Below are 11,804 nucleotides of genomic sequence, written 5' to 3' on the forward strand. Positions count from 1 at the left end.
TTAACAAGAACTGTACCTGTGTTCTTCCATTTCCTTACTATGTTCCTCACAGTGGAAACTGACAGGATAAATCTCTGAGACAACTTTTTGTATCCTTCCCCTGAAAAGCTATGTTAAATAATCTTTGTTTTCAGATCATTTGAGAGTTGTTTTGAGGAGCCCATGATGCCACTCTTCATAGGAGAATCAAATAGGAGAACTACTTGCAAGTGGCCACTTTAAATACCTTTTCTCATGATTTGATACACCTGGCTATGAAGTTCAAAGCTCAATGAGGTTACAAAACCAATTTAGTGCTTCAGGAAGTCAGTAAAAAGTAGTTAGGAGTGTTCAAATCAAGAAAACGATAAGGGTGCCCATACTTTTGCACCGGTCAAATTTTGTTTAAATGCAGATTGCACATTTTCTGTTAGTACAATAAACCTCATTTGAATCCAGAAATATAACTGAGTCCATCAGTTATTAGATATATGAAACTGAAATACCTGTTGCAAAAACCAAAATTGTTATAAAGAAAAAAGGTAAACATTAATAGGGGTGCCCAAACTTTTACATATGACTGTATATGCATGCATATACTCATCTATATCAAAAAAAGTGTGCTTAAACCAATTCAAGCCCATAAGAGCTAGAATGTTCTTAGCCTGAAATTCCATACCATTAAAGAAATGCACTAAAACCAAAGTTTTCATTCAAACCCATAGAGGCTAAGGTCCCCAACCTGAAAATCCACTTACTTTCCATTTGGGCTAATATTTTGCCCAAATCTCCTCCCCGTGAGCCTAAAGATACCATATCAATACCCTTTACCTTCAAAAGACTCGAATTACTGTTATGGTGACATTGGTGAGTAAAGAAGTGTCTTGGAAGTGTTTTGAGGCCAGGCGGATCTTCTGCTGATGCACCTTTCTCAATATCTCTTATATGCTCTCTGGTCCTTATACGTAGCTCTCTTGTGGTGAGGCCAATGTATATTTTGCCACAGGGGCATTTTGCATAATATATTACTCCCTTAGACTAGCAAGACAAATGGTGTCTAATTTCAAAGACCCTATCTCCCTTAGCATTAGTGAAATTTTTACTCTTTTCCATATTACTACAAGCTTTGCAGTGGCCACAGGGAAAAAAGCCCTTAACAGCCAACCAATTGCGATCTTCATTATTACTGCGTGGCTCATAATGACTCTTCACTAACAGATCTTTTAAATTTTTTGATCATCTTGCAGCTATTAATGGTTTCTCAGGAAGGCATTTCCTTAAAATGGGATCAGACATTAATACAGGCCAATGTTTAGAACAATATTGACCAAATCATACCATTGGCTATTATATGTGGTTATCAACCTAATATCGTTAGATTTTTGTTTAGACTGGTTGTTGTTATATAATAATTCCTCACGAGTCACATTTTTGTCCCGTTTAAAGCCATTTTGAATAAAACGATGTGAATATCCTCTGTTTCGAAAACGTTTAAGATCCAATGCCTGATTTTCAAAAAAGTCATCATTAGAGCATATTCGCTTAGCACGTAAAAATTGCCCTATAGGTATCCCCTTGACGGTGGAAGGCGGATGAGAGGATGATGCCTCCAATAGAGAATTCGTGGATGTTGGTTTTCGATACATATCCGTGGTAAGCTCGCCACTGGCTAAAGTATCGATATAAATATTCAAAAATTCCAATGAACGACCTGCTTTATATGTCAATTTTATATTTAAGTTATTGGAATTTAATCTACTCATCAATAGCTCTAACCCGGCCAAATCACCCTCCCAAACAAACCAAACGTCATCAATATATCTCATCCATTGATGAACATGATCAATTCCAGGTACTGGATTGGATACAAAAATTTCCCTTTCCCATGCCCCTCATAATTGTTTTATTTTTGATAAACAAATTTTTTTACAATTACAAGGTACCTCCATCGATGCCTCAAGCGCCCCGTCCTATGCTAACCTTTTCATGGGGGCATGGGAAAGGGACATTTTTGTATGCAATCCAGTACCTGGAATTGATCATGTTCATCAATGTATGAGATATATTGATGACGTTTGGTTTGTTTGGGAGGGTGATTTGGCCAGGTTAGAACTATTGATGAGTAGATTAAATTCCAATAACTTAAATATAAAATTGACATAAAAAGCAGGTCGTTCATTGGAATTTTTGGATATTTATATCGATACTTTACCCACTGGTGAGCTTACCACGGATATGTATTGAAAACCAACATCCACGAATTCTCTATTGGAGGCATCATCCTCTCATCCGCCTTCCACCATCAAGGGGATAACTATAGGGCAATTTTTACGTGCTAAATGAATATGCTCTAATGATGACCGTTTTGAAAATCAGGCATTGGATCTTAAACGACGTTTTCGAAACAGAGGATATTCACATCGTTTTATTCAAAATGGCTATAAACGGGCCAAAAATGTGACTCGTGAGGAATTGTTATATAACAACAACCAGTCTAAACAAAAATCTAATGATTTTAGGTTGATAACCACATATAATAGCCAATAGTATGATTTGGTCAATATTGTTCATAAACATTGGCCTGTATTAATGTCTGATCCCATTTTAAGGAAATGCCTTCCTGAGAAACCATTAATAACTGCAAGACGATCAAAAAATTTAAAAGATCTGTTAGTGAAGAGTCATTATGAGCCACGCAGTAATAATGAAGATCGCAATTGGTTGGCTGTTAAGGGCTTTTTTCCCTGTGGCCACTGCAAAGCTTGTAGTAATATGGAAAAGAGTAAAAATTTCACTAATGCTAAGGGAGATAGGGTCTTTAAAATTAGACACCATTTTTCTTGCTATTCTAAGGGAGTAATATATTATGCAAAATGCCCCTGTGGCAAAATATACATTGGCCTCACCACAAGAGAGCTACGTATAAGGACCAGAGAGCATATAAGAGATATTGAGAAAGGTGCATCAGCAGAAGATCCGTCTGGCCTCAAAACACTTCCAAGACACTTCTTTACTCACCATCACAGTAATTCGAGTCTTTTGAAGGTAAAGGGTATTGATATGGTATCTTTAGGCTCACGGGGAGGAGATTTGGGCAAAATATTAGCCCAAATGGAAAGTAAGTGGATTTTCAGGTTGGGGACCTTAGCCCCTATGGGTTTGAATGAAAACTTCGGATTTAGTGCATTTCTTTAATGGTATGGAATTTCAGGCTAAGAACATTCTAGCTCTTATGGGCTTGAATTGGTTTAAGCACACTTTTTTTTATATAGATGAGTATATGCATGCATATATATATGTGTGCAGGCAATCCCATGTGTGTACATGTATATGTTCATGCATTTTTATTTCAATAGCATTGTTTTATGGGTGGGTTATTCATTGGTTTTAATTGTTTTAATTTGTCATGTATTTTTTGATATTAATTGATTTTGTTTGTAAATTACAGATATATATTGCTATATGGAATATGTCGATTCCTTGAATCATCGTTTTAAGGGCCTGTTATTATATGGCCAGGAGGCTGAAGATTGCTATCAAATTGTCTTGGAAATTTTTTGAATATTAAAATATTGTTCTTCAGGCGTTTATTAATTGTAATATTTTTGTTACAATTATTGTTATGAATTGTTATTTTGGGTATGTCTGAATGTTTAAATATTTGTTTTTATGCACATATATTTTTTCTGCATATTTGTTATTTTTTGTATTTTATGGTAGCTTGCACTTCTATTCATAATTATTAGTACTTCACTATGTTATTTATTTTAACATATTGTTGTGTTTATTATTTCTATATATGTATTATTATAATATAATTGATTTGTAATGTTCTTTATATTCAAGTAAATTTGCACTCACAATTTATGTTGTGCGACCGCATGTGAGGGGAATAATATCTCCATCTATGTGGTCGCACAATATTTAAAGACTTCACATTTTCTCTAGTTCTCTCGATATTTAATCATAATCTTTTTATTTATGATAATTTTTTGCAATACTTAGCCCCCTCAAATTGTCCTAAATGATTTTTTAGATCTCTCTAAATAATCAGTATAGAGAGCTTCTATCTATGCGGCTTACTTAGGTTTTTTGCGGTTCATAACCACTTTAGGGAATTGCATGGTTGGCAATTGCCTCATGGAATTACACAGCAAGCAATTGTCTTGGATTCAGCGCGCCGCTTGTTGGGCGGTGACTAGGGTCCAACGGCTCCCGGTTTCATGGCCGCTGGAACGCACTGCCATCATTACATTGATGGCGCTGGTCTCCTGCGTTCCAATTACTGAGGACGGAGGACCTTTATTACGGTCATGCGCAGAGCGGACGGCGCGCTATATAGATCCTGACAATTGTTTCCCTTCACAGCTGCATATAATGGGCAATTTCTATAACGGTGTGCCATTGGCTATATGCCCTTATTTACACCACATGATTCCCCATATTCATACACGCCCCCTGAGGAAGAATAATATGAAATGTGCGTCAGGGTTGGAAGGACGCTACTAGCACTGAAGCACTTTTGTTCAACTTTGAGCGTCACTGCGCATTTGACTTCCTTAATTAAGGAAATATGTATTACGGATCTTTTGAATGCTCTTATTCCGGATAGGTAGTTGTATGGGACTTTGATATTGGAATCCCTAATTCCCTGAATATATGCTGGGCTGGGACATGGAGCTCTATCTTAAAATGTAATTGCGTTATGTGATACTTTTTGCAGTGGGTTCTTATGAGATATTATTCTCTTAATTTTTGATGTATTTTACTAGTGCTTAAGCATCTATTTCATTTTTGGTAGGCATCTGTTTGATATTTTTCTAACAATTAGTTCATTTAATTTTTAAAGAATTTGTCACTAAAACATGATTTTTTAACAGACCTTTTTGGTTGGTTCTTTGGTTGTGCAACGGACACTCACATATGTCCAGGTTCACACTAGTGGTTTATCCCATTAAGAGAGCCTGGGATCAGAACCAGAGCGCCAAGTGGATTTGCCCTGACTTGCATACAGGAGATCCCTTTAAGAGAGCCTGGGGTCAGTACCAGAGCGCCAAGTGGATTTGCCCTGACTTGCATACAGGAGATCCCTTTAAGAGAGCCTGGGGTCAGTACAAGAGCATTTGAAGGCAATTGCCCAGACTTCCATACTGGGGATCCCTTTAAGAGAGGTCTGGGGTCAGAACCAAAGCGCTGGATGGATTTGCCCTGACTTCCATACTGGAGAACCCTTTCAAGAAAGGACTTGGGTCAGTACGAAAGCGCAGAGTAGATTTGCCCTAACTTCCATACCAATGATCCCTTTAAGAGACCCTGGGGTAAGAACCTCAGAGCTGAGTGGAACGGTTTTAACTTCCATACCGGGGATCCCTTTAAGAGAGGCCTGGGGTCAAAACCAAAGTGCTCTGTCTGTGCGCCTTTCAGTGAGGCAGACAATGGCAGGGAGCTTATGTTCTCAGGGATGCCAGATTTCTCCCACCAAGTCAGTGTCTGCTGAGGTGTTGTCAAGTGGGAAAACTTGCTCATAGCAACCAATCACAGCTCATCTTCTTTTAACCAGCTCTGGTGAAATGAGAGATGCTTAGTGATTGGTTGCAAGGAAAACTGTTGCTCAAGCAACCAATCACAGCTCAGCTTCTTTTGAACATTTCTGGCGAAATGAAAGATGCTTTGTCATTTGTTGGTGATACACACATACATACATTCAGTTTTATATATATATAGATCTAAGAGAAACTCATGAATATTTTGTCTGTAAAAAGCCTGCCCACTTTAAAGCAGACTGGAGAATTTGGAAAGCAAAAATGAGTCAGCTTAAAAAGCAGAACAGTCATCAAAGGGTTAAACCAGCTGTAAAGGAAGATTCTGCATATGTTGAAACTGTATTTATTACCAGTACAGGCCCATCTGCAAAGCATATATGGTGTACAGATTCTGGTGCAGGCAGTCATATGACAAATAACAAGGATTCCTTCATTGACTTCAGATGAACTTTATCAGCCAAAATGCAAAGAAAGTGTACAGTGCTAGACAAGATCTGCATAAGAACTGTATCCATGTATGGCACAGATGTCTTGGGTACAGACACTCAGAAGTAGTAAGCAAGCTAGCTCAACTTGCAAATGGTATTGAAATCAACCAGTGTAGTCAAGTGATGAGGTGCACTAGCTATCTTAAAGGGAAAATGTTCAGAAAATCCTTTACTAAAATAAGCCCCACTAGATCTGCACAGCCTCTGGATCTGATACATACAGATATATGCGGTCCAATGAGTGTTCTAACTCCTAGCAAGAAGAGATATTTTTGTTAGGCGTCGGGTTCCTGCAGCTGCACAGCGGGAATCCAGAGCCTTGCATCCAGTGGTCTACCATTCTCCACCGACCGCTCAGGAGCCTGCACAGCAATCTCGGCACCCCAGACGCTCTGCTCAGACCAGCTCTGTAGGACTGGTTGTTGCTGCCACCTCTGGGTCAGCAATAGCAGCGCAGGCTGTCCTGCAGCAAGCCACTCCAGAGGCTAAGTCCTCTCATCCCGCTACTGGGCATGCTCACGAGACGGTCTCCCATTGGAGATCGGGAGTCACGTGCTCAGGTCCTTCTCCTGATCTGATTGGCCCATCTCAGAGATCTGGAAGGTCCGGGCAGCCCACGGCTAAAAAAAAGGCTCGCATGGCCGCTCGGCCATGCACTAGTATAGACTCTTATTGCTAGATGTGTGAATGGTGATGGATGTATGATTCTGGTGACTGACTTAAGATTCCCATCCCTCTGATATTACGCCTGTGGATAGGGAACTGCAGAAAGAGTCAGCGCCAGTCAATGGCAAACCTTAGGCCACTGTGCACACTGCGCCTCTACACTAGTGTCCGATGGTGTCACGTCTCTCACGGCACTATCGCATAGCGGCTGTGTCTGCCGCCGCGCTGCATTCAGCAGCACTTACCGGCGTCCGCAGTTGCGACGCCGCACGCACGGTAGGTCTAGACAGACACCGTCCCCTGTCTTGGACCCTGTCCTGTGACCTGATACTGTGCGTTCAATTTCGTTGAGACCTGTAAGTCTAACAGGCTCAGTGTTTATGTTTATGTTACAGCGCCTCTGTGAGTTAACAGAGTCCGCTCTGCAAGCATCAGGTGACGTTGAACCTGTGCGCATTATACCGCCATATAGCGCGTCTGCCATTGTCTAGCTGCGGTTTTAACACCTACTGCACGGTGGACCCCGGGCGGTGAACACACTTTCTATTATTTAATATTTAGTGTGTTCCGCCGTCCCTAACAATTTTTCTCACATTTATTGATGACTACTCCAGATTTACAACCACCTACCTGCTTCACAGTAAGGATGAAGTTCCACCGAAACGTGAAGAATATCTTGCTGTAGTGTTTTACAAATTTGGAAGAATGCCAAAAGTCCTGCACACAGATAACGGAACCAAATATACAAGTGGTAAGGTGCAAACCATTTTGAAAAAGGATGGAATCATGTTCTATACCACCCAGAACAAAATGGCATTGCAGAGAAAGAACCGTACTCTCTGTCAAAATGCAAGAAGTATGTTGTTTGATGCAAATCTACTTACAACGTATTGGGGAGAAGCCATCATGACAGCTTGCTATCTTCAAAACAGACTGTCAGATAAAGCGACAAAAAACTCCATAAGGCTAGTTTCACACTAGCGTTTATTGCCTGCAGCGCACGGCGCCGCTAAGCCCCGCCCCATCCCAGCTCCCTGCCCGCCCCATCCGGTCATCGCCGCCTACTAGCGCACATGGGCGCTTGCGGTCTGCGCACCCTATCTTTAGCATAGGGTGCGCAGATCGCGCGCTGGCCGTGCGCTAGCAGGATTTTGCCATGCACTGCGCACTTTTGAAGGTGCGCCCGTGTGCGCCGAACGCAGCATGTTGCATTTCGGCGCACCTTCAAAAGTGCGCAGCGCACGGCAAAATCCTGCTAGCGCATGGCCAGCACGCGATCTGCGCACCCTATGCTAAAGATAGGGTGCACAGATCGCAAGCACCCATGTGCGCTAGTAGGCGGCGATGACCAGATGGGGCGGGCAAGGAGCCGGGAGGGGACGGGGCTTAGCGGCGCCGTGTGCTGAAGGAAATAAACGCTAGTGTGAAACTAGCCTAAGAGCTATGGAACTGCGAGAAGCCTAACCCGAAGCACCTCAGTATATTTGGAAGCAAAATGTTTGTGTATGTTCCAAAGAAAAACGTTCCAAGTGGGAATCAAATGCAAAGCAAGGAGTCCTAGTCGGCTATAGCGAAACTCAAAAGGAATACAGAATCCTGCATCCAGAGACCAACACAGTAACAATCAGCAGGTATGACTCAGAAGGTAAAGTTTAACGGTTTAAGGCAAGATTGGTCACAAAAGGGTACTTGCAAATGTATGGTGAAGATTATGATGCTACATTTTCTCCAGTTGCGAAGCAAACCACATTCAGAACTTTAATGTCCATAGCTGCAGTTCAACAGATGACAGTGAGACATTTTGACATCAAAACAGCCTTCCTACATGGTGACATTGAAGAGGAGTTGTACATGAGCCAACATGAGGAATACATTGAAAAGGGTGAAGAGCACCTTGTTTGTAAAATACAAAAATCTCTCTATGGACTTCAGCAGTCAGCAAGAGCATGGAACTTGAAATAAACAAAGTTTTGATGGATGAAGGAATTAAAAGCTCTCAAGCTGATCCATGTTTGTATACGAAGACTGTAGCGAAGGAGTGGATGTATGTTTTGCTATATGTAGATGATGTAATCATGTCTCATCAAGATGAAAAAGAAATTGCAAAGCTAGGTGAAATTCTCAACCAGCACGTTGAGACTAAGGACCTTGGAAATGTGACATATTATTTAGGAATCCAAATCCAGAGAGAGGAAGATGGGAGTTTTCTTCTCAACCAAAGTTCTAAAATTTCCGCAATCCTAAACCAGTTTGGAATGTTAGAAGCCAAAGGTGCATCAACACCAACGGATCCGTCCTACTTAAAGTTGAAAGGAGAAGAAGATCTGCTACCAGCAATGAGAGTAACAGATAAGCAGTGGGGGCGCTTCTGTACATAGCAACCACAACTCGTCCCGTTATCACAGCCACAGTTGGAACTCTCTGCCGATTTGTAAGCAAGTCACGCCAAAGAGACTGGAATGCAATTAAGAGAATTCTTCAATATCTTAAAGAAACTCAAAGGCTAAATCTTAAGATATCCGCATCAGGAGATCTCACTCTCAGAGGTTATGTGGATGCAGATTGGGCTGGAAATTCAAGTGATCAGAAATCAACAAGTGGTTACTTGTTCAAGTTAGGAGAAAATTAAATATCTTGATCCAGCAGAAAACAAGTGTCAGTCGCATTATCTTCTACAAAAGAGGAATATATGTCTGCTGCTTATGCAAGTCAAGAAGGAATTTGGTTGAAACAACTTTTGGAAGATTTCGACAAGCCATTAGCTCAACCAACAGTTATCTATGAGGACAACCAAGGATACATTAATCTTGCCAGCAGTGAGAGATTAGTGCAAGGACTAAGCATATTGATGTAAAACATCACCACTTACGTGACTTAGTGAAACGTGGTGTACTCAAGTTTGTTTATTGCGAGTCTGACAAGATAATAGCTGATGGTATGACAAAGCCATTATAAAGTTTGTGGACTTCAGAACCGCAATGGGACTAACAGGATAAGTAGTTGTTGATTGTGGTGTTGGAATATGTTTGGTGCAACAACTCCATTCCTATCGATGAGTGTTTAGTTCCTAGATTGGTATGCTGTATATCATGTGACTGTATTTCCTGTGTCTGTGTATGAGAGAAGCAGCCTGCTGTAGATGCTTTGCAGATAAAGACACACAAATGATTGATTCCTGATCTATTAAGCTTATCATATATTGTTCCTGAATAAAGCTCTGTTGTCACACACTTGGAGAGTATCCTGAATAATCCGCTGCCAACACTTTATCTCCTGTCAATCTGGAATTGAGAATTAATGCCTCTGCCAATTACTGCCACCTATGTATGTTCAGTTTGTTGGAAGGCTCATGACCATGCAGCTGATATAACAAGCAGAAGATGGTGCTGGGATTTCCTGCTGTGTGCGAGAGACAGCAATTTTGCTTCATTCAGTGATTTGGCATATAGGCGATTTTCTTGCCAGTCCTGATGAGGGGGAGTAATGGAGTTAGATGCTCCTTATTCATGAAGACGTGCATGCTTCTTCATAAGTCAAGCGTGCCATTGTGTAACACACCAGAAATCTTGTAAATCTTGTAAGATTTCTGGTGTAAGTTACGCCACAGGGCTGCATGAATTAGACAAGCCATGGCATCACTCCCCACCTTCGCCTTTTTTGGCATAGCTGTGTGAGAAACCTGGGGTGAAACTCCAAGTTACACAACATTTTACAACTTTCAAAGAAATTTCAACCAGAATTCTGGAGAAATTACTTTGATGAATCAAGTGTTCAAATAGATGCTCTTGAAACTATCATGTATTGGTAAAACCTAACTATGATGTAATAAAAGTAGGTTTTCAAAAATGGAAACTACAACTAATGGGATTTTTTTGATATTTTGGGAGGGTGATTATTGTTTAAACCTTCTTTAAGCAATTGTGCACGTAATGCAATAAAATAATGAGATGTCTAAGTGGAGTTATCAACTGATTTCACAATACAAAATGCATACATTTATTATATACTGTAGATCTCTTAGATCTGAGCCTGGTGAAAAACTTTTAAAAGTATTGTACTAAAGGCCGTATAATCCTTATAATTAAAATGATCATTTTATAAATGATGGAACCATAAAATGCTTACTTTTATTTTAGGATTGACAGTCATTCTGACAAGGATTTTTTTAAAGTACGGTAAGTACACCAGCCTCATCAAGTTAAATAGATCTACTCAATAATATGTGCAGTTTGTATTGTCTAGTGACAGATTCAATTGAATGTCAAAATCTCTCCCTTTGGCCATTTTCAGATGAGTTTATGATGAGCTATTTTGTGGTCCCGTATTCCAGATGCAAGACCCGACAGCTTCAACAACCTCTATGAAATGGTCACTTTTGTGTATAATACACTGGTCAAAAACCAGCCTTTGGCGCAAGTCATTTAAAATAATTATTGGAGCACTTGCCATATGCAACTTTTATATGACAAGATTGCTAATTAGGTGAATTTGTAATATTTCCTTTTAAGTATCTCCGAAGATTGAACGTCACTTGCTATAACACCTTGTTAGAAGTCTTTCCAAGAAGAAGATGATTCAGATTTTAATTGTACAATCAGGAACACCAATAAAAGGGATTATCTGAGTCTTTTTTTCCCAATGGAGGAGAGTACTTATCGCCAAGTAGTTGATAAAAAGCTGCCTGGTCTGTTCTTTGTCAATCTGCAGCACTGGCGAACACAGTGAGAAGAGGGTCCCTGTGCAAGAACAATATATGGACCCTTTGCAGCCCAATAGCTCATCATAATGCTCAATACCACCTGCTTTGGAGGTAGATGTGTCCCTTTTATCTCCCAGGCTCCTGTGCGGCTGCACAGGTTGCACCATTGGTGTGTCATCCCCTGATCTGGGAGCAGGGAGCAGGGAGTAGATGGCTGTCAATTAACATGATATCGGCAGTGGCATCCCAAGCGACGGATCGGAGCAGAAGGGAAGGAGATGCTCTGTTAACATGGCGTCACAGGGAGAGATCATCATAAGGCAGAACAGGCAGGTAGCTAGCACCTACCCACTGATAAGTGTTTAGCCCCAGAGGGGAAAAAGAGCCCCAGATAACCCTGATAACTAAAATATCCCAAATTGTTGACAA

Source organism: Dendrobates tinctorius, unplaced genomic scaffold, assembly GCF_039654945.1.
Source record: "Dendrobates tinctorius isolate UK_male_01 unplaced genomic scaffold, ASM3965494v1 ptg000084l, whole genome shotgun sequence".
In the NCBI taxonomy this organism is placed as follows: domain Eukaryota; kingdom Metazoa; phylum Chordata; class Amphibia; order Anura; family Dendrobatidae; genus Dendrobates; species Dendrobates tinctorius.